This window comes from Nanorana parkeri, unplaced genomic scaffold (assembly GCF_000935625.1).
Source record: "Nanorana parkeri isolate BGI_ZX_2015 unplaced genomic scaffold, ASM93562v1 scaffold586, whole genome shotgun sequence".
In the NCBI taxonomy this organism is placed as follows: domain Eukaryota; kingdom Metazoa; phylum Chordata; class Amphibia; order Anura; family Dicroglossidae; genus Nanorana; species Nanorana parkeri.
This window is the reverse complement of record NW_017306854.1, coordinates 521,711-545,922: the sequence shown is the minus strand read 5'-3', so window position 1 is coordinate 545,922 and position 24,212 is coordinate 521,711. Positions and strand designations below refer to the sequence as shown.

At 45.6% G+C, this 24,212-nt stretch overlaps 1 protein-coding gene across 1 annotated transcript in view; it reads left to right on the top strand.

Annotated features, from left to right (window-relative positions):
• The first annotated feature begins 11,661 nt into the window (after positions 1-11,661).
• NUMBL (NUMB like, endocytic adaptor protein) overlaps positions 11,662-24,212 on the top strand; it is a 70,987-nt gene continuing 58,436 nt past the window's right edge. The window contains exon 1 of the mRNA XM_018562584.1: positions 11,662-11,711. The gene's annotated coding sequence lies outside the window, so the exon portion shown is untranslated. The remainder of the gene's footprint in view (positions 11,712-24,212) is intronic.

The following is a 24,212-nucleotide window of genomic DNA, read 5'->3' as shown; positions in this document are numbered from 1 at the left end:
AGCTGGCATTGGCAGGTATTGACACTTCTAGGAAGTGGTCAGATTCCTACTAAACTTACACGTGTCACAACATAGCAAAAAAAAAAAGTAGGGAAACTTGCAGTTGCCTACTATCTACCGCTGAAAGACTTTTATTTAAAGAATGAGCTCTGGTGACAGGACCTCTTCAAGTGCTGTCTGTGCAGTTTAGTGGTAAGAGCTTTGTCTATAGATTTAGAACACCTAATAACCGTTTGGCTTATTCTGTCGTCGTTTTCCCAACATAACTTGTCTTGCAAGGCTGCGGAGGGCATTGTCTATTATACTTATTGCCGCCTAGAAATCTGTGTGTGAGATCCCATTTTGGAAATGTAGTGCAGCAAGAATACAGGAATGTCCTAGGACAAAATGTACCTTCAGGCTAACTTTATAATAACACATGATTTTATTTTGTTGGTTTCGCATATTAACACCAAGTGGCAACTCTGTGAAAAAAATAATGTGATGCGGTTTGTTTAATGCATGAGCTGGAATTGTTGCACGGAGCGGCGAGGATTTGTGTCTATAGCTCTGGAGGAGGGTGATTTAGGATCACCGCCGCGCCGCCTCTCCCTGGCAGGGTTTAACGCTGCACACAAAACCCTGCAGGGTAGTGAAGTTCACTTGGCGAGGGTCAATGACCAAGGGACAATGGATTTACTGTAACTGGATTCCCAGAAGCTAACTTTTATGAAAAAGGTCTGAAAACTTATTTAACAATAAGAAAAAGAACTGACTGAGCAAAGGGGAGCTGGGGGTCAGTGCTGACTCACTGAGCAGAATCTGTGCTCATTTATTGAGCATGCTGCTGCAAACCTCCCCCTGTGTCATCTCCGTTCACCCCCTCCGCTACCCTCTGTATTAAATAACCCCCCTTCTGTACTTTGTCACCCTGGCTCTCTGGTAACCCTGACACTATGGACTTCATTGGGAACTGACAGTCTCTGAAGTATGACTCTCTGTGGCCTTTGGCAACAAGATCAGCATTCAGGCTTGTCAGGGAATCTCTAGGTTCTAAAGCCGGGTGACATCCTTTGAGCCTGCACCTTTAAAAACAAATTGGCAACGGCAGTTCACATGGTGGTTTGTCAATGCTTCGAACCAAGCTTAACTCCCCTCCGCGCCTTTGTTCGCTGGCACTGACATCTTCGCCTAGAATAACTCAATTCCTGCACCTTCTTCCGGGTTTCGGGATCTTCAGCCATCTTGATTGGCTGGGCCAGAATTACTTAAAGGAGAACTAATGAGGTGAGTGATTTCCACTCATCCTCATAGTTAGAGCCGACCTGTGACAAAGAAACTGTCACAGGTCGGCTCTATCGAGCGGGAAGTGAACAGAAAAATGCAGCCGATCCGCTCACTTCCCAATCGTCTCCCTGCAGTGAGCGGTAACTGACGGTCATCGCTCCCCGCAGGGATTCCCCCCTCTCAGATCCTTCAGCGCTGAGTGGAGGAATGAACCGGGGAGGGGGCGTGCACAGCTGGCTCTGCCTCTACATAGGCAGAGCTCGCTGTCACTCAGGCAGCTGGATGGATCTCGACAGTATTGTCGGCTCCTCTCTCCTCCCTCGCCAAAGCGATTATGAGCTTGTAGTAGAAGGGAGAAAACCACCGACGTAAGGCTTACTGAGCTGGCCAGCTGGAAACTGTTGTGTTCCGCCCAAAGCCTTACGTCAGTGGCAGGGAAAGGGTTAAGTGTGTGGCAGGAAACAGATGTACCCGGAGGAAATCCCCTGCAAGCACAGGTCGGGGGGGGGCAAAAATGCAACTTTGCCTGTCTAGGCAAAAATCCTAGCACCGGCCCTGGACACTTCAGTCGTATGGGGACACTTCAGTCGCATGTGGACACTGGAGTGAAAACTCTGGGCTTGTGACACGTACTTCTGACACGTCTGCATTTTTTCACGGCGCAGCACACCGCAGATCACACCTGCTTTCTATGTGCCTTAGTGGTGACTTGCTTTGTTCAGTTGCTGAAAAATGCCACTTATTGCAGATAACGAGCCCTAAGACCTCTGACCTAGCTAGTGACAAGCGGTAAAACCAGCTTTACAGTTACAGAACTTCTGCCTTTAAAGCCCAACTCCACCCAAACAATTTTTGTTTCAGTATAACAGGGAATGGTTTGAATAATTACGCCAAATGGGTTTTGCATTGCCATAGACTTGTATGGTAATACAGAATATTTTTGATGTAAACAAAAGCCTATCGTGCACTTACCCTGATATCCTGGTTTAGACTGGCTCCTTCCCCTTGCAGGGTCCTCTACACTAAGCCATCCTTGTGTGTGCTAGTAAGCTGCGTGTTTCCACAATCACACGGACACAGCATGGCAAGCAATTCCCCTACCCCCTGCGTCACTCTCCTCCCTCCTGTCTTCTCCATGTTAGTGGACAGACATCTGCAGGAGACTACTCTGCCCCTTGTGATCTTGTACAGGACAGGAGGTTCAGGGAAGCCGAGCTGAGAGAGTTGGAGTCAGCTGGTCAGAAATATAATGACTGTAACTGATTCGGCAAAAATTTAAAGAATACTTTTGTTGGATTTGTTTGATCTGGAATCAATACTGAAAAAGTTTGAGCGATTTAATACTACTTTGAGGGAAGTTTGTTGGGGCTTGCATGCACTTTAATGGTGCACATGCAATCTTTGTGATAGGATTCCCAACTAATGCTCTGTAAAGGAAATCGGTCATATCTGTGAATGCCCCAACTGAAGGTTTTGCATATATTTTTTGTAGTTACTCTGTACACTTCTCACCCATGAAAGTTTCCATGCTTAGTTTTCCTATTTGCAGAGTTTCCCGTCCGTGTTCCTTGTTTCTCTGTCAGCTCCGCAGATATGCTCACAAGCTTCAGAGAGGTGAGTCATGGGGTACACACCCTGACCAGAGAATAATGTGTCCTTAGCTTGCTCTCTGGCAGATGTCTGTGGTGTCTGGAATATCCTTTAACCCTTCCATGTCTGGCAGGAAGGAGCATGGGGGCGTTCTATGGTTAGACTGGATGGACTTCAGGTTCACGTCTTGTCTGGAATGTACAAAAACCTCACCCAGTGAATGACGTATGTTTAAATTCCACCGATCCCTCACTTTTCCCAAACCGTTCTCCAAATTATGTGAGTTTAGCTTTTCAGAGCCCTCAGATGCAGGCTTTTTCTCATGCACACATGGAGCTATAGGTCACATTCCCCACGTTCAGCTGGTTTGTAGCACATTCTGCTTTATGTAGGATGTGCTTTTAGCCCTCTTACACAGAATTTCCCCAAAACTGAGGTTTCTGTGGTGCAAAATGGATGCTTTTAAGTTGCTTGCTGTGCGTCATGTTAGAATGAATGTAAGCTGCCATGTCTAGCAATGTTGACACTGTAGCCCTCTTTCCTGCCACAATCTCCCCTATAGGCTGAGTGTCAGAGCACTGTCGATGTTAGAATGGTTGGCTCAGATTAAGTGTACTATCTGTTCTCATCAGTTTATTTAAAAAATATATATTTTATTATATAAAATAAAGTATGTTTTTCAATCAAAAAATCTGTTCTTATCGGTTTTTGGGGAAGAACAACGCCATCTTCTGTCCAGCGAGGATGGTTGCCTAGTCTTCCTTGGAGTTATAGGTGGGTACTGGAGGGGTTTCCTTTTTCTCCTGGGTTGGTTCTGGCCTGGTGAACCAGACTTGCCTCCCGGGTTGTAGGCAGGAATCCCTCCGGTGCTAATGCCTTCTGATAGTGCAAGCAGCTCCTGGGGTTGGTGTCCCAGGGGTGTCAGAGAAACACTATGGGTGTGGAACCCCACAAGTGTTGCACCTGGCACTGGGCCACATCACCATTTTGCTTTTCATGCACTTGCCTTCTGGGCAGGCCTTCTGGCTAGTCTGGAAAAAAAATGTATATTGTCCGAAAGGCCTGCTATATATTGCACATGGCACTTATTTATACCACTCATTTATTGCACAAACACTTTTTACTTCACAAAGACGGAGGGTGCATGTCTTTTGAGTGCCTGTCCTGGTGTCAGGGGGAAGATTCTGTGGCCTTAACAGGTCTTTTTCCTTCCCCCACTCAGGGTTCTCTCTTCAGGAAAGCCCCTACCTAGTACTTGGAGGACAGGTTTTGTCTGGTCCCGAAGAATCAGGGTCTACCAGGTTTAACCGCCAGGTGGATATGGGAGCCTTGTCCCTCGGGGGGTACAGGGATATCGTGGCACTCTTTTTCGGAAGAGAACCAAGCATCCTCGTGCGCTATTTTATGTGCAGTGATTTCACTGTTCACTTTTTTTTGTTCTCAGCGGTTTGTTGTATGATGCACACACCACAGAGCTTCAAGAAAGATGGTGCTCATCCAGACATGTTTTACATCATCCGGCTTATAATTGTTAACCTGGGGGCAGGCATTGCTGACCTCCTTCCCAAAATGCTAGTTGTCTGGCTTTAATGCTGACCTACTGACTTCAGTGCCCTCTAAGTCACTAAGCTGAAACCAGTCCTGAGATTTACAGTTGGGCAAAAAAGTATTTAGTCAGCCACCAATTGTGCAAGTTCTCCCACTTAAAAAGATGAGAGAGGCCTGTAATTGGCATCATAGGTCAGCAAGGGCATTGAAGATGAAACGTGGCTGGGTCTTTCAACATGACAATGATCCCAAAAATACCGCCCGGGCAACGAAGGAGTGGCTTCGTAAGAAGCATTTCAAGGTCCTGGAGTGGCCTAGCCAGTCTCCAGATCTCAACCCCATAGAAAACATTTGGAGGGAGTTGAAAGTCTGTGTTGCCCAGCAACAGCCCCAAAACATCACTGCTCTAGAGGAGATCTGCATGGAGGAATGGGCCAACATACCAGCAACAGTGTGTGCCAACCTTGTGAAGACGTACAGGACACGTTTGATCTCTGTCATTGCCAACAAAGGATATATAACAAAGTATTGAGCCTATATGACCTTTTGATTTTGACCAAATACTTATTTTCCACCATAATTTGCAAATAAATTTGTTCCAAATCAGCCAATGTGATTTGTCTGGATTTGCTTTCTCATTTTGTCTCTCATAGTTGAGGTCTACCTATGATGCCAATTATAGGCCTCTCTCATCTTTTTAAGTGGGAGAACTTGCACAATTGGTGGCTGACTAAATACTTTTTTACCCCACTGTATACATCCCTGCTAGACAGAACAGCCAGGTTGGTGACTTTCGTTTGCTGCAGTTAAAGGAGAACTATGAGATGAGTGATTTCCACTCATCTCATAGTTCTAAGCCGATCTGTGACAATGAGACTGTCACAGGTCGGCTCAGTAGATCGGGAGGTGAGGGAACACATACCGGGTTCCCTCACCTCTCGATCCTGTCACGGCTCTCTGCCGTGACAGGGGGAGGGGCTGGATTCCCCTCTCCCCGCTCCGATCTGCCAGCGCTGACTGGCGGAACGGACGGGGGAGGGGGCGGGTACAGCTGGCTCTGCCTCTAGATAGGCAGAGCCAGCTGTCACTCACGCAGCTGGGCGGATCCCGTCATCTAAGTCGGGATCCGCTCCAGGTGCGGCGTCTCAGTATACCGCAAGCTGTAGCTTGCGGTATACTGAGCTTAGGGTAACGGGAGGACGCTAGTTTGTGTCCTCCCGTTACCCCAAGGAGAACTATGGGGAAAAACACTGACCCCCTAGTTCTCCTTTAAGCAGCTTGGTCACTACCCTGCCCCCAGCCTGTGTTTGGACTTGGAATGAGCAGCAGCAGACTGATTTACTCATCCCTCTTGTTGCGCTTTCTGTTTGCATGTTTTTTGTCAACAAAGGTAACAGTCCCCTCAAAATGAATAGGCTTAAAGTGCCACTAAACTCAGGAGTTAAACCTTAAGAATGCACTCAAGTAGCTTAACTATTAACAAAAATGCATCTTATTTGTGTATCACTCGTCTGTAGATCCTCAAATCATCTCTGAATTGGAGCTGACACTGTCCTTCCTTCTGGAGGGTGACTACTTCTTTCCCCCATGGTCTCTGTGTGTATTGTAAAGTAGCCACCGCTCCAAGCTCCCTCCTTCTTTGCCAGCTTCTCCCTACATCTGGCTGTTCTCCTTCTTTGCCAGCTTCTCCCTACATCTAACTGTTCTCCTTCTTTACCAGCGTCTCCCTACATCTGACTGTTCTCCTTCTTTACCAGCGTCTCCCTACATCTGACTGTTCTCCTTCTTTGCCAGCTTCTCCCTACATCTGGCTGTTCTCCTTCTTTGCCAGTATCTCCCTACATCTGACTGTTCTCCTTCTTTGCCAGTATCTCCCTACATCTGACTGTTCTCCTTCTTTACCAGCGTCTCCCTACATCTGACTGTTCTCCTTCTTTACCAACGTCTCCCTACATCTTACTCTTGTTCTTTACTAGCTTCTCCCGACTGTTCTCTTTCTTTACTAATTTCTCCCTACACCTGACTGTTCTTCTTTACTAGCTTCTCCCTACATCTGACTGTTCTCTTTTACTTATTTCTCAGTTTCTGACTGTTCTTCACCAGCTGTTCTCTGCATCTGATTGTTCTTCTTCACCAGCTGCTCTCTGCATCTGATTGTTCTTCTACTTTACTAGCTTCTTCCAGCTGTTCATTCCTTCTACCAACATATCTCTGCATCTGACGGGTTTTCTACTTCACCATCACCTCGGTTTTTTGTCTGTTCCCCCTCTTCACTAGCTTTGCTTTCTCTGTCTGTTTTTTCTCTTTCACCAGCTTCTCTCTATATCTGTCTGTATTTCATCAGCTGCTCTCTGTGTTGGACTGTTCTCCTTCAGCAGCTTCTCTGTGCGTCTGATTTTATTCTTTTACTGGCTTCTCCTTATATCTGACCATTCTTCTGCTCTCTGGGTCTGAGAGTTCCTCCTCTTCCTCCCCAGCTGCTCACTGCATCTGACTGTTCTTCAATAGCAGCTGCTCTCTGGGTCTGAGTGTTTTTCTTCTCCTGCTGCTCTCTGGATCTCAGTGTTCTTCTTCTCCAGCTGCTCTCTGCAACTGACTGTTCTCCTTCTCTACCACCTTCTCTCTGGGTCTGATAGTTCCTCTTCTTCTCCTGCTGCTCTTTGGGTCTGAGAGTTCCTCTTCTTCTTCTTCTTCTCCAGCTGCTCTCTGCATCTGACTGTTCTTCTCTACCAGCTGCTCTCTGGGTCTGAGTGTTCTTCTTCTCCTTCTCCAGCTACTTCCAGCTGTTCTCCTTCTTTACCAATGTATCTCTGCATCTGACTGTTCTGCATCTGACTGTTCTGCATCTGACTGTTCTTCACCAGCATGTGATTACATGACTGTGATTATATGGATTTAGAAAGCATTTCTTCATGATTTGCTTCGCATGTTGCGATTGCATGCATTCATTTTCAGTCAGTTTACTCACATTTAGGATAACTAGAGCTCTGGTGCATCTAGAATCCAAATAGTAAATGGAGGAATGGTCACTAGCACTCCATAATGAAGTAACAGTGTAAATGTAATCACATAGGTCATACAGCCATTGTTTCACAGTCACCTTCCTCAAACCTTTACAGCAGGAACATCTGAACATAGGAAAAAGTGATCTAGGAAACATAACAATTGTTTATACTTCCCAGATAACTTCTCTTGCATTTAGAAAAGCTACACGTCGGAGTATCAGTGTGAATGAAGCCTTAAGCTGGGCACACACCTTACAACCATCGCAAGACTTTTGTCTTGCGATGGTTGTAAGGTACTTAAAAAAACGTACGATCTGCCTATGTTGAATAGGCGATCGTACTTGCGATGATCGCAAACCACGCCCCCTGAGGGGCGGGCTTCCGATGACCGCAATGCCGAACGGGCAGTGTGCGCTTGCGCACACCGGCCCGTACGGCTGTTATCGTACGGACATGCCACAAACCCGCTGAACATCGTACGATGCTCGGCGGGCTTTCGAACATGTCCGTAAGTTTAAAGTTGTGCGACCTTACAGTAGTAGAGGTCGCACGGCTTCCACACACCTTACGATCATCGTACGATCACGGGATTTCCCGCGATTATCTTACGATAATCGTAAGGTGTGTGGGGACCCTTACTGTTCTCCTTCTTTACCAGGTGCTCTCTATATCTGACAGTTCTCCTTTTTCAACAGCTTCACTCTGATCTGTGTTTGACTGCTCTCCATCAACTTCTCTGTGTCAGACTGTTCCCTACAACTAGCCTTTTTTTTTTTAATGCAGTTCCTGCTGGCTTATTTTTACAGTGTAGCCTAGAAGTACCATAACCACCATGACTCGAGTGGAGATAAGGAATGTGTTCCTATGGGCCACTCGGTTGGGGGGGAAAAAGCACATCCACCAGGTGGTGCTGCAGAGTTGTAGCTGGCATGCATTCAGCCTTGGGGCCATTGTAATGCTGAACATACAGGGACATCATTAGTTGATACAGCAAAAGATAAGGATAATTGCCTATTTTAATGATCTTTGACCATCAAAAGCAGCTGTGGTTTCTTCCTCTCAGTCTGTTTGTCACCCCCAAATGCAAAAATTGTTGCCTTCACTTAACGGAGAACCATTTTACACCCGAACAGGAGAAATGTTCCGATGTTGAAGATTTCTGAAGTAGTCGTTATCAGTTCTCCATAGCACCCACGTTTGTGCCTTCTCTCCCTATTATTATTTTTATTTTATTTTTTACTCTGCATGCACTCTCTTGCTTGCGCTCTCTTGGTCTCGCTCAATATCTTGCTCTCATGTGCTCTCTCTCTCTCTCTCTTCTCTCTCCAGTCTTCACTATGTTTTCAAGCTTTTTTACACTAGTCATCTCTGTCTTGTACGCTCTCTTGTGTGCACTCTCTCCCTTCTGCCCACTTTCTTACACTCTCTCTCCCTCTTGTGCGTTCTCTTGTGCGTTCTCTTGTGTGCTCTCTCTCATGTGCACTCTCATGCTTGTTCTCTTGTGTGCTCTCTCTCATGTGCACTCTCATGCTTGTTCTCTTGTGTGCTCTCTCTCTTGCGCTTGAGTTCTCTCTCTTGCGCTTGCACTCTTTCTTGTACACTCACACTCTTGCTCTCTTGTTTGTTCTTTTGCTATCTTCCTCTGAGTGTGTGAATGTACAGTATGTGTACTGTATATAGCAAACATTGCAGCTATAGTACCACAACCTCCTGCTTAGATTGTTTGTTTTTTTTGCTTTACTGACTAATGACAAAAAGGACCATGTTTTTTTCTCTTTTTCATGTCCTTTAGTAGCTCCTCTGAAGGACAAACCTGGTCTCGAGAGCTTTGTGCTGAGTAGATTTTTAAATGTGACATTACTCCTGTATAATGCAAAATGAATCCAATTCACTGGAGCTGCTTTTTAAATAGCAAAACAGGGCAAATAAAAGTTGGCCTAAAGCCAATGAGTTGGTAACGCACCATAAAATGCATGTTATTGCAACACACGTTGACACTTGGCACTGTATGAGATGCCTTGCGGTGCCTTTCATTTAAAATGGCGACTCCATGCAAATACAGTAGTTGCCAAAGTGCTTGTACTATAGCTCACATACCATACATTGTGCTCTGTGCTGATGAAAAATGCTTCATGTGTGTTTTTTCATGCGCTGAAGTATACCGCTAGCCGGGGTCTATTTACACCTATAAGGTTTAACATCAGTGGAAATGCTCAAAGGTGCATTTGGATGTGCGTTAACTTTGCGCTGTTGCATATTATTTTACTCACTGTCAAGCTGTGTAACAATGTACATTGATGCTCGCTGCCAAATGTGACGCATTAATGTGCATGATGATTTCATTTGACATGCGCCTTAAGGCATGCATTATGCTGTTTATGGATGCATTTCAGTGGAAAATGCATTAAGCGTGTATGCAAAGGTTTTAAATCCACCTCAAATGCCTCCAAGCAGCACGCCTCAATGTAACCGCAAACGTGAATGGGGCCCCTGAGGACGATGGGCATGTGTGCACCATCCGACAGTTCTCCAAAACTTCCATTCACAGGTTTCCTCTTGAACATAAACACTCAGGCACCTAAGCATATTTGACCTTTCACCTCTAGATGTTTGCTGCTGTCCATAGACATAGCAACCACCAAGATTTATTGTCCTTCTCTAGTCTGCATTGGGGAAATGAAACAAAAGATCTGACCAGTTGCTATGGGCAGTGATCTCAGCGTGTGAATCGGTGAGATTAATATTTCTGTAAGGAATGTTTTTAATTATAAACTCAAAATAAAATCTAGTATGACTAATCTTGAAGTTTAAAGTGACACTAAACGCAGTTTCAACGAGTTAAATCTTAAAAATGTGTTCAGGTACCTTAACTATTAATAAAAATGTATCTTATTTGTCTATCACTCGGCTGTAGATTCTCAAATCCTCTCTGAATTGGTGCTGAGACTGTCCTTCCTTCTGGAGGGTGGCTACTTTTGTTCCCCATGGCCCCTGTGTGTGTTGTAAAGTAGCCACCACTCCAAGCTCACTCCTGTGATGGACTACATTCTCTTGTTTAGTTTACTTATATGTATTGAGATTGTAGTCCATCACAGGAGTGAGCTTGGAGTGGTGGCTACTTTACAACACACACAGGGCCCATGGGGAACAAAAGTAGCCACCCTCCAGAAGGAAGGACAGTGTCAGCACCAATTCAGAGATGATGTGAGGATCTACAGCTGAATTATACACAAATAAGATACATTTTTGTTAATCGTTAAGGTACTTAATTTAACGCCTGAGTTTAGTGTCACATTAATGTAAAGGAACACTTGCAGGAACAGACCTCTTGTTGGCTTCTAAACTTATACTTTGTAAGTCATGAGAAATGTATACAAGCAGGATGTCCTCCTAACTCTGTTGTCTTGTATGGGAATTGTGATTGTAATGTCTTCCTTATATTGTAAAGCTCTGCGTAAAAACTGTTGGCGCTATATAAATCCTGTATAATAATAATAATAATAATAATAATGCTGCTGAGAATAGGAGCTGGAGGCTCTGGAAGTCCCCATGTTCACCCCTTCTAATAAACAGAGGGAAGAGCATGCTGAAATCCAGCTTAGATGCCAAGACAAGAACCACATACAGTCAAGCCTTGGCCACCCCGTCCACCACTGGAATCCAGCTTCACTATCTCTACAAACAACTTGTCCTATTGTCAGCAACTAAATATTTATTTATGTTGAGTTAATTTCCGCTCTTCTTGTTGCTTCTAAATTTAGGGGAAAGAATTTTGTCAGCATCCAGATACTTTGTAACAGAAGGAAGGAATTTGAGCCCATAACAGGAGGAGGGACTGAGGAGTCAGGCTGTGGGAGTGAGTTGGAGAGGGGGATCATTTGCATATCCTTCCAGCACTGGCCAATCAGGGAGCAGAGGGGAGTGATTATGGTGATTGTCTCTATTCTAAGGAGCATGCGTGGATTAATTGGTAACAAAGCAAAACCCCAGTCCCTGCATTTGGTAATATCCGTTGGAAACGTCTGACCTGGGATTGTCTCTGTTGCAGCTGAGAAGGTGGACTGGCTCTGCTCCTGAAGTGGGGGACCTGTCACCGCTAGCAGTGAGTACATGCTGATGGTCTGATCTGATGGGAGAGGGAAGGGATGCTGAGCCCCATCACACTGGCTCAATGAATGAGTCAGAGTGGCATTTAATCTGGATTTACAGGAAAGAAGAGTGGGCGGGTACTGGATTCTGTACATTGGAACCTGAGAAGGAGGATGTAGGGATATGGTCTCCCGAGATCCTTGGATACTGCAGGTGTGTGCTGTCTCATGTGCTGTGACTAACAGGGTTAAATGGAGCCAACTGGCATCTCGTCGCCTCGGGGTAAGGATAACCGCTGCGGAGCCATGTCCATTGTATGGGAATACAGGGATTTCTGAAGACTGACATTGATCACTGTATGTGTGCATTGCATCTATCTATCTATCTATCTATCTATCTATCTATCTATCTATCTATCTATCTATCTATCTATCTATCTAGTTACTGCTTGGGTATACACTATGCATGTAGCTGTACATACTACATATCTCTACATGCAATATTTCTAGAGCATAACCTCTATGCCCTTTATACAAATCTACTGACAATGTGCCAAAGGGAGTACGTCCACAGCAACCACATTTCACTTTTCGACTGTCAGATTGATCGCTGACTGCAGACAGGTTGCTATGGGTTACCACACGTGTGTCGCTCTTTGTGTGTGAATTTATACGTGGTGTTCGCACTTATATGCGAACATTGCACTGGGTGCATGTATGCGCGTATGGACACCTTTTATGCAGTGTGTGTAGCCCAGACAGCTATGGGTAACGTACACAATCTGTGTGTGGCCTTTATAAGAGAGACAGTATCCATGCGTGCGTTGGTGGGCATCTTGTCTCCGGGGATGAGAGGGAGATCGGTTGATCCATAATTCCTTCTGGCTGCCAAAATATTTGGTTCTGGGAATTTTTGGCATCTGTTTGAAGTCACAGAAATGACTCCGTTGCAGTTTGTTATAAGCCGCTCTTGCATATACGCTCCTGACAGGGTATGGCATGTATCTTTAACGTGTTATATGTATGTAGGCTTTCCACTTACAGCGGAAGGGTTGAACTACATGAGCAATGTAATCTCCTGCTAATGAGCGGTTTAGACTCTTGCTGGCAAACCATTCAGTTTGTAACACGGGATATGCTGCAGATGGGGTGACTGCCAACAAGTGGTTAAATTGCTCAGAAGCATGGACGGTTATATCAGCCATGTAGAACAAGGCGACCGGAGCCGTGTACCAGCACAAATGTAGTATGTACTATGATATTGGCTCTTACTTGTATTTACCTATTCCAGTATCTAATAAGATTTTTAAAACCTATTTACTGTACAAGTATTCATGTAACCTGGAATGTGTGCAGCCAATTCAGTGCGGGTCCTAGTGTGGTAGCTGTAGTCTTTACTCCTTTTTGCGATACAAGCACAGCCTTCAGACCTGTGTGCCTCTGCCAGTGTATGTACCACTACAATAGTCATTCCTGTATGCCTCTGCCAGTGTGTATACCACCACAATAGTCAGACCTGTGTACCTCTGCCAGTGTGTATACCACCACAATCGTCAGACCTGTGTGCCTCTGCGAGTGTGTATACCACCACAATCGTCAGACCTGTGTGCCTCTGACATTGTATATCACCACAATCGTCAGACCTGTGTGCCTCTGACATTGTATATCACCACAGTCATCAGTCCTGGGTGCCTCTGACATTGTATATCACCACAGCCTTCAGTATTGTGTGCCTCTGACATTGTATATCACCACAGCCTTCAGTATTGTGTGCCTCTGAGATTGTATACCATGACAGTCGTCAGTTCTGTATGCCTCTGCCAGTGTATATACCACCACAACCTTCAATCCTGTGTGCCTCTGCCAGTGTATACCACCACAACCTTCAATCTTGTATGCCTCTGCCATTGAATACCACCACAGCCTTTAATCCTGTGTGCCTCTGCCAGTGTATACCACCACAGCCTTCAGTACAGTATTCCTCTGTGGGTGTGTACCACCACAGCCTTCAGTCCTGGGTGCCTCTGACATTGTATACCATCACAACCTTCAATCCTGAGTGCCTCTGCCATTGCATACTTCCACAGCCTTTAATCATGTATGCCTGTGTCTAACACCAAAGCCTTGTATCCTGTGTGCCGCTGCCAGTGTATACCACCACAGCTAATGTATACAACTTCAGCCTTCAGTCCTGTGTGCCTCTGCCAGTGTATACCACCACAGCTAATGTATACAACTGCAGCCTTCAATCCTGTGTGCCTCTGCCAGTGTATACCACCACAGCTAATGTATACAACTGCAGCCTTCAATCCTGTGTGCCTCTGCCAGTGTATACCACCACAGCTAATGTATACAACTGCAGCCTTCAATCCTGTGTGCCTCTGACATTCTATGCCAACACAGCCTTCAGGATTGTGTGCCTCTCACATTGTATACCACCACAACCTTCAGTCCTGGGTGCCTCTGACATTGTATACCATGACAACCTTCAGTCCTGGGTGCGTATGACATTGTATACCACCACAATCTTCAGTATTGTGTGCCTCTCACATTGTATACCACCACCGCCTTCAGTCCTGAGTGCCTCTGACATTGTATACCACCACAATCCTCAGTCCTGGGTGCCTCTGACATTGTATACCACAACAACCTTCAGTCCGGTTTGCCTCTGCTGGTGTGTACCACCAAAGCCTTCAGTCATGTGTGCCTCTGGCAGTGTATACCACCAAAGCCTTTAGTCCTGTGTGCCTCTGCCAATGTATACCACCACAATCTTCAGTCCTGTGTGCCTCTGACATTGTACACCACCACAATCTTCAGTCCTGTGTGCCTTTGACATTGTACACCACCACAATCTTCAGTCCTGTGTGCCTCTGACATTGTATACCACCACAATCTTCAGTCCTGTGTGCCTCTGACATTGTGTAGCACCAAAACCTTCAGTCCGGTGTGTCTCTGCTGGTGTGTTCCACCACAGCCTTTAATCCTGTGAGCCCCTGCCATTGTATACCAGCACATCCTTTAGAACTGTTGGAGACTTGGAGTGTGGCAACATACACATCTATACCTACTGTTTACCTCTGCCAATGACACAAGCAAATCTGTAATTCCAGCATGGCTTTACCACTGTTCACAAGCAGATGATTTAGCCTTTTCCAGCACACACACACACACACACGCACATCTATCCATGCATCTAACCCCTTGCCAGGATACCTAAGAATAGTACACCCCCAAACAGGAAGTCACCTTGTAGTACATGGAGGCATAGACATAATATTTGATATAAAATGATGTTATGTACTGGGTAATGATGACCAGATGTCGTAGAGCACCAATCTTCCTGGGATGGGTTGAGTCTGGGGTGAAGGAATGCCAGGATCTGTTTCTGTCTGTGATCGGCTTGTATGATGGATCTCAGCCAGACAGAACACGTGTGTTTCATACATTAGCTGTCTGCGCCAGAAAAGACGTTAAGCAGCAACAGGCCTGTGTATAATCTGTGTATCACACCTGAGGGTACCCAGTAAACACTATGTATTACCTCTCTATATTGTCAGGGGCATGTCACACTGTGTACATATATTTCATACAAGCGGCTCTCTTATTTACTCCCTCCTTTTGGCCCTCGGCCAGCTGCAGAGTTTAAACAGAATGAGGTTCAAGTATTTTCTGCAAATCATTATGGTTCTGGCTTCATTATTTTACAGTTCGGGGAATAAAATGAGGCCGGAAACATTGCAAGGCACAGGAAGCGAGTATACAAAGTCAATCCCTAACAATTCAAAAAGAAATCATTTTATTTTCCGTGCTAATCCTTTGAGTAGTGCTGAGGTAGATTTTCGGTTGCCAGTAAGTGTCGCCCTAGGTAGAATTAATGGAGCCCCTTCTAGAGTCAGTGGCAGTCTGAATTCGCTATTATAGGAAGAACAGGCATTGTATTTCCTAAGGCAGAACTACAGGGGGTGCAGAGGAAGTCATCATTGCAGGATGGGTGATATCAGGGGCCCATGCATCACTGCTATTCCCTTTTATATATCTGTGTGCAAGCTTAACATTCTGTGCAGAATGGAGCATTTCTCTTCAATCCCAGCCCGTCATTCTTCATTCTGTTATCTCTTGTGGACAAAATTAAAAAATGATGCTCTGGTGTATTGAAAATTAGCAGATGAAGGAGAATGATACTGTTTGACATTATGGTGCAAGATATGCCATGTTCCAGTTCAGGTTTTGCATCAGCTTTTTTTTTTCTAACCCCTTTATATGTGTTCATATAACACAATAGAAACCGGATTTTATTAATTTTTATGGCCTGCATTTTGTTATTTTTGTGTACTGGGGGAATCACTCAACATATACTATATTGCCAAAAGTATTGGGACACCCCTCCAAATCATTGGGTTCAGGTGTTCCAATCACCTCCATGGCCACAGGTGTATAGAATCAAGCACCTCGGCATGCAGACGCTTCTACAAGCATTTGTGAAAGAATGGGTCGCTCTCAGGAGCTCAGTGAATTCAAGCGTGGTACCGTGATAGGTTGCCACCTGTGCAATAATCTATCCGTGAAATTTCCTTGCTGCTAAATATTCCACGGTCACCTGTTAGTGGTATTATAGGAAAGTGGAAGCAACTGGGAACAACAGCAACTCACCCACAAAGTCCTAGGCCAAGTAAAATGGCAGAGCGGGGTCAGCGCATGCTGAAGCACACAGTGCGCAGAAATCGCCAACTGTCTGCAGAATCAATAGCTACAGACCTCCAAACTTCGTTTGGCCTTCAGATTGGCACAACAACAGTGTGTAGAGAGCTTCATGGAATGGGTTTACATGGCCGAGCAGCTGCATGCAAGCTTTATATCACTAAGTGCAATGCAAAGCATCGGGTGCAGTGGTGTAAAGCACGCCGCCACTGGACTCTAGGGAAGTGTAGACGTGTTCTCTGGAGTGACGAATCACGCTTCTCTGTCTGGCAATCCGATGGATGTGTCTGGGTTTACCAGTTGCCAGGAGAACAGTACTTGCCTGACTGCATTGTGCCAAGTGTAAAGTTTGGTGGAGGCGGGATTATGATAAGGGGTTGTTTTTCAGGGGTTGGGCTTGGCCCCTTAGTTCCAGTGAAGGGAACACTTAAGGCATCAGCATACCAAGACATTTTGGACAATTTCATGCCCCCAACTTTGTGGGAACAGTTTGGGGATGGCCCCTTCCTGTTCCAACATGACTGCGCACCATTGCACAAAGGAAGGTCCAAAAAGACATGGATGAGCGAGTTTGGGGTGGAGAAACTTACCTGACCTCAACCCGCTAGAACACCTTTGGGATGAATTAGAGTGGAGACTGCGGGCCAGGCCTTCTCGTCCAAGATCAGTACCTGACCTCACAAATGCGCTTCTGGAGGAATGGTCAAACATTCTCATAGACACAGTCATGTCCATTGAGCCATGTTTTTTTGCACAATACCGCACGTGTATGCGGTGTAAACAGGGCGCATAAAAAACAATTGTACTCCGTTTACACCGTACATGCACAGTGGTGTGCAGAAACATGCAGCTCAATGGACACGATGCAAACAAGCCCTTAAAGTCAAAAAGTTTTTAAGCTTTTTCAAATCATTAAATCACTTTCAAAGGATGCTGCTTGATGTTGAAAAGTTTTAGCTTCCTGCAGAATCAGCTGGTCCCCTGAGCACTGGCCATGATATCCTTTTTTAAGATGGCTCCTTTCCCTTGCAGGGTCCCAATGAGCCACCCTTGTGTGTGCTAGTAAGCTGTGTGTGTCCCTACAAACAGACACAGAAAGGCAAGCCATGCTGTGTGTAAAAATAATGAAAGCTGCTTTAATTATTTTTAAATCTGCAGCTTTCTTTAGAGCAATACCTTGTTATCTTGTCATGAAGATCCTTGTTCATCCACTTCCTGTTATTGAGTGACAACTGTTTCCCAGTTTTGCTCCTGCATTGTCACTCTTTCATACCCTGTCACCCCTGGTTGAGATTAGAAGCTGCCTTGGCAGTATACCTGCTTAGTCATTGTCTACCTGTATCACTATCAGGAATCCGGTCCAGAGCAACGATGCTGGAGTCAGTGCATGTAGATAGTGGCTGAAAGAGACTGGAGGAGACCAGAACTGAAGGTTGTGGCAGGGACATGCGGTCAGGGGAGGTAGGTGAGACAGAGCCTCACCTAGTATTATGAAGAAAACAGGTGTCGGCTTCGAGTCTGAAGCTGACAGCTTTTTCTCCATTCAGATCGGCTTGTTACAGGTTACACAGCAGGGAAAGCCTCCCCACTGTATAACTTGTCATGGACTGAGCGCTGACTGTTAAATACAGGCAGCGCTGCATCCAGCTTTTGACATGTAGTTAGGCTACACAGCAGCGGGCTTCCCCACTGCTTGTGTAACCTAACTTGGTGAGGCAGGAGCTGTCACAGCCTCTACTCTGTGTTAGAGGCGTGAGCACTGTGGATGGCTTGAACCAATGGCAAAGCGCCATTGGTCCAAGCTGTCCAATCAGAAAAAAAACACTGAGGCCATCGATCTCAATGCCTCAGCAGTGACGAGCAAGTGAGGGACAGGGAGGCTCCTCCCCACACAGCTTGGTTACCGAGCTCGGGGCGGAGCTTCGGCAGGCTGGGGGGATGCCTCTCCCAGCCCAGAAGGCACGGCACGTCACTGGGTTGTTGTGCTATACAATGTCAGACTTAGACTGAAGTCCGTAGTGGTACTCACCAGCACTGAGATGCAACAAAGGATAAAACAAAAACTAAAAACTGTATTTTTTTAATAAAAACTGTTTAAGTCTGTTAGGTATGTAAACCCTTCATCTATTCTTCACTATATTTGGCATCATGTATCACTGTATAATTTTCTGAATAAAACAAACATTTTTGGGGGGAATCTATTGAATCTACCTATTCTTGCTCTGCTATGTGGAAGCCCAAAGCTTGTTCCTTCCAGAACACGTTAGTAATGGTAACTTCCATGTTGCTCTAATGGCAGATTCCGGTTTCCCATCACATACGATATCATTGGCTTTCCAAAACCACAGATTTTCTATCATGTTGGAAGATTTCTTCAGCGAGGTACATTTTTTGGATTTTGGAGGTTTAGAAAAGCTATTTTGTAGGTATGTGTTGCTAAACTGGTTACGCCTTAATTTTATGTCTGACAGTTCAGGTTTTGAGGCTTCCTAGTGTCAATAGAAGCATGTTTTCCTTGGCTTCTATAAAAATGCCATCTGGCTCTTGGATTTAGCAGAATGCCTCTGTAAATCTGTCCAGTACTGCACATCAAAGAACATTATATCGTACGCTTAAATAGAACCTGTCCCTGCTAAACAGGATGCAAGGACCAGTGGTAAGGGGATGGAGTCACACCACTTTTGGCATGTAACATATGCATTGATGCCAGCTTGCTTTCTTTGATTTGTGGACGTTATCTACTCATCACACATGTTTTTAGTTTATCATAATAAACCGTCACCCATGCTGCTGATTCCACATCTACATAGTTGTTGGGAACTGATTTTGGACTTGCAGTAGATCTAACCCAATCAAAATGAGCTTTAACCCCTTGCTGACCGCGGTGTTTATACCCCCGTCCTGTCCAGGCCATTTTTCAGTATTTAGCGCTTCAGTACTTTAACATTTATTCCGTCAAACAACGCTGTACTGAAATACATTTTATACCATTTTTTTCGGGACAGATAGAGCTTTCTTTTGGTGGTATTTAATCACCACTGGGGGTTTTATTTTTTACTAGGGATGCACCGATACCACTTTTTTACGACCGAGTACGAGTACCGATACTTTTGCTCAAGTACTCGATACCAATTACCGATACTTTTCTTAAAGGGACAGGTCATATTTTTTCTAAAGCAATACAAACTAATGATTTAAGGTCAGTTTCTTAATATTATGATTCATGAGATGACGAGGGAGCATGACCCCGCCTTTCCGGCCAATCAGAATGCCGGCGTTGCGTCATTACACGGCGCCCGGCTTCCGGATTTGCTAGCTTCCTGACCAATCGGGAAGCCAGGCAGGGCGTCATTACACGCTACCCGGCTTCCTGATTGGCCGGGAAATGGGCTCCATGCTCTCTGATCACAAGTGACGAGAGAGCATGGAGCCGTTTCCCGGCCAATCAGGAAACCGGGCAGCGTGTAATGATGCGCAGCCTGGCTTCCTGATACAGGAAGTACTCGTGCTAGGTATCGGAGCATTTGGTCGTGTACGAGTACTCACCCAAATACTCGGTATCGGCACCGATACCGATACTAGTATCGGTATCGGTGCATCCCTATTAGTGGCTGAAAGAGACTGGAGGAGACCAGAACTGAAGGTTGTGGCAGGGACATGCGGTCAGGGGAGGTAGGTGAGACAGAGCCTCACCTAGTATTATGAAGAAAACAGGTGTCGGCTTCGAGTCTGAAGCTGACAGCTTTTTCTCCATTCAGATCGGCTTGTTACAGGTTACACAGCAGGGAAAGCCTCCCCACTGTATAACTTGTCATGGACTGAGCGCTGACTGTTAAATACAGGCAGCGCTGCATCCAGCTTTTGACATGTAGTTAGGCTACACAGCAGCGGGCTTCCCCACTGCTTGTGTAACCTAACTTGGTGAGGCAGGAGCTGTCACAGCCTCTACTCTGTGTTAGAGGCGTGAGCACTGTGGATGGCTTGAACCAATGGCAAAGCGCCATTGGTCCAAGCTGTCCAATCAGAAAAAAAACACTGAGGCCATCGATCTCAATGCCTCAGCAGTGACGAGCAAGTGAGGGACAGGGAGGCTCCTCCCCACACAGCTTGGTTACCGAGCTCGGGGCGGAGCTTCGGCAGGCTGGGGGGATGCCTCTCCCAGCCCAGAAGGCACGGCACGTCACTGGGTTGTTGTGCTATACAATGTCAGACTTAGACTGAAGTCCGTAGTGGTACTCACCAGCACTGAGATGCAACAAAGGATAAAACAAAAACTAAAAACTGTATTTTTTTAATAAAAACTGTTTAAGTCTGTTAGGTATGTAAACCCTTCATCTATTCTTCACTATATTTGGCATCATGTATCACTGTATAATTTTCTGAATAAAACAAACATTTTTGGGGGGAATCTATTGAATCTACCTATTCTTGCTCTGCTATGTGGAAGCCCAAAGCTTGTTCCTTCCAGAACACGTTAGTAATGGTAACTTCCATGTTTCTCTAATGGCAGATTCCGGTTTCCCATCACATACGATATCATTGGCTTTCCAAAACCACAGATTTTCTATCATGTTGGAAGATTTCTTCAGCGAGGTACATTTTTTGGATTTTGGAGGTTTAGAAAAGCTATTTTGTAGGTATGTGTTGCTAAACTGGTTACGCCTTAATTTTATGTCTGACAGTTCAGGTTTTGAGGCTTCCTAGTGTCAATAGAAGCATGTTTTCCTTGGCTTCTATAAAAATGCCATCTGGCTCTTGGATTTAGCAGAATGCCTCTGTAAATCTGTCCAGTACTGCACATCAAAGAACATTATATCGTACGCTTAAATAGAACCTGTCCCTGCTAAACAGGATGCAAGGACCAGTGGTAAGGGGATGGAGTCACACCACTTTTGGCATGTAACATATGCATTGATGCCAGCTTGCTTTCTTTGATTTGTGGACGTTATCTACTCATCACACATGTTTTTAGTTTATCATAATAAACCGTCACCCATGCTGCTGATTCCACATCTACATAGTTGTTGGGAACTGATTTTGGACTTGCAGTAGATCTAACCCAATCAAAATGAGCTTTAACCCCTTGCTGACCGCGGTGTTTATACCCCCGTCCTGTCCAGGCCATTTTTCAGTATTTAGCGCTTCAGTACTTTAACATTTATTCCGTCAAACAACGCTGTACTGAAATACATTTTATACCATTTTTTTCGGGACAGATAGAGCTTTCTTTTGGTGGTATTTAATCACCACTGGGGGTTTTATTTTTTACTAGGGATGCACCGATACCACTTTTTTACGACCGAGTACGAGTACCGATACTTTTGCTCAAGTACTCGATACCAATTACCGATACTTTTCTTAAAGGGACAGGTCATATTTTTTCTAAAGCAATACAAACTAATGATTTAAGGTCAGTTTCTTAATATTATGATTCATGAGATGACGAGGGAGCATGACCCCGCCTTTCCGGCCAATCAGAATGCCGGCGTTGCGTCATTACACGGCGCCCGGCTTCCGGATTTGCTAGCTTCCTGACCAATCGGGAAGCCAGGCAGGGCGTCATTACACGCTACCCGGCTTCCTGATTGGCCGGGAAATGGGCTCCATGCTCTCTGATCACAAGTGACGAGAGAGCATGGAGCCGTTTCCCGGCCAATCAGGAAACCGGGCAGCGTGTAATGATGCGCAGCCTGGCTTCCTGATACAGGAAGTACTCGTGCTAGGTATCGGAGCATTTGGTCGTGTACGAGTACTCACCCAAATACTCGGTATCGGCACCGATACCGATACTAGTATCGGTATCGGTGCATCCCTATTATTTTTTACTATATTAAGGAAAAATTACTGAAAATTTTGAACAAAAATGTTTCCCCCCCCCCCATTATGTTAGGAAACAATTATTATTACCCAATTTTTTGGTAAAATATAAAAGTCGGGGTCACGTCGGGTAAATAGACACCAAACATGTCAAGCCTTAAAATTGAGCGAACCCGCGAAATCGCAAAAAACTACCATGCCCAAAATTGACCATAGGTGACGCTTTAAATGCTTTTACCGCTCATCAGTTTAGTGTTATCAGTGATTGATGACCCTAAAATTATTGCTCTCACTGCGACGTTCACGGTGATATTTAACATGTGCGGCATAATGGGCGCAATCGTAAATTTTGCACGTATGCGCACCCTACGCATGTTTGCACACGTGTATGTATGGGGGGGGGACTTTTTCGTGTTTTTAAAAATTATTTTCCATGTGTGATTTTATTTTATTTTTTGCAACTTTAATTTTCTTTCTCACTTAACCCTCTATGTGATTGCAAAGAGAATGTGACAGGTCCTCTTTGGAGACATCAATGTCTTCCAACGACCCCCAAAGAAGCTGACGAAGCAAATATCTGCTTCATCAGCTTCTCTCCAGCTTCTGAAGCCGGAGAGTGACACAAGAATGCGGATGTGATGTAATATATTCTGACACCGGAGAGAGGACCGGAGGGAGATCGTGTACCGTTCTCCCTCTGATATCCTGTCACAGAGCCCCCATGCTGGTCCCGGACTCGCATCGGGCACAGCGGAGCTCAGGACAGCGGGCACAGACCGGCACCTTATACAAGCTCTATAGCCGGCTGTTTGCTTGTATGTAAACAGGCATCGCTGCCTGCTTTTAACTTTGGGCATTTTCCCGCCCCCCGCGCGTGCCGCTAATGGGCTGTCTTTCTGTCACATCCATTAAGCTCCCGGCCAACCATTTACTAACAACGGCCGGCTGTGAGGCGGTTAAAGCTCAATTGAACCCCTAGTTTATATCTGCTAAATACATTTCAGGTCCATTTAAACAACAGGTGAGCAAAGTGTTCAGGGGTGCGGGATTCCTATCGTCCCTATCGGACATGTAGTTCCGTGCTGTTTTTCTTTCTCTACGTTTAGCCCAAGCAGAGCTAAATGTAGAGGGAGGGGGGGGGGGGGGGGCGGCTGCTACTCGTGCAATGATTTAATGATTTTAGGATTACTGTCAGATGACCGCGCTGACCAACGAGAAGTGCTTCTTAGCACGGTTAAATACAGTTTGTATTTAATATCACGACAAGTAGATTGTCATGAGGGACAAGTAGAATGGGCCCCCGCTTTAGTCCTTAGACAAGTAGTTTTATTTTTTAATTTCCACACCCCTGATGTTACAGTTCTTTTTCTTCAGAAAACATCAACAACCCGAGTAGAAAAGCCTAGTGCTATAGAACTTGCTGTAGAGAAGGACCTTTTCTCTCTATGGAAGCACTGGTCTCTCTGCAGAGGTTTGACACTCCCCCTGCTAAATCAGAGCTATAGTTGTCAGGGGCGTACGGCCGCGTAGTCCCATAGAGAAGGGCGGGGGCTGCGTACTAATCATACACATCACCTGTCCTTCCTGGGAGCTACTCAAGACGGCCCTGCATGCAGCACGGAGCTGTACGTGCGGGCCGATTCCAGTGTGAATGAGGGCTAAACGGAAGCGCTGTTGATGCATGTTACTGGGGGTGGGGATGTTGGTGGTGCACATTACCATCGGTGACGCATGGGATCTCTGTCCGGCATCCCACCCAGCTCACTGATGTCATTGGTTGCCAGGAGGTGGACTGGACGCCAGCCAGAGCCTCCTGCTCAAGCTTTTTTTTACCAACAAGTGACGTCAGGGATCTGGCCAGGATGCTGGGCAGAGCGTTAAAGATTGCTTAGAGCTCTTAGCAACCTGGGACACTCTGGCCGGACAGGGGGCAGCAGGTAAACCTGAGATGCCATCTAAGGCAACCGCCTCATGCTGCCTCATTTTAGGGACGACTCTACCGGAGGAGATTAGCAGCACTGAGATGCATAAAGTGAAAACAGCATTTTATGAAATAAAAGAGCAGTAGTTTGATACGCAATGTTTTAGTATATTAAATATCATCTAGCTAGAGCCATTAGCGTAACAACCGGGGGGGCGGGGCACTTGCCCCGGGCGCAGGGCTGAGGGGGGGCGCCGTCACGACATTGTAGAGGCC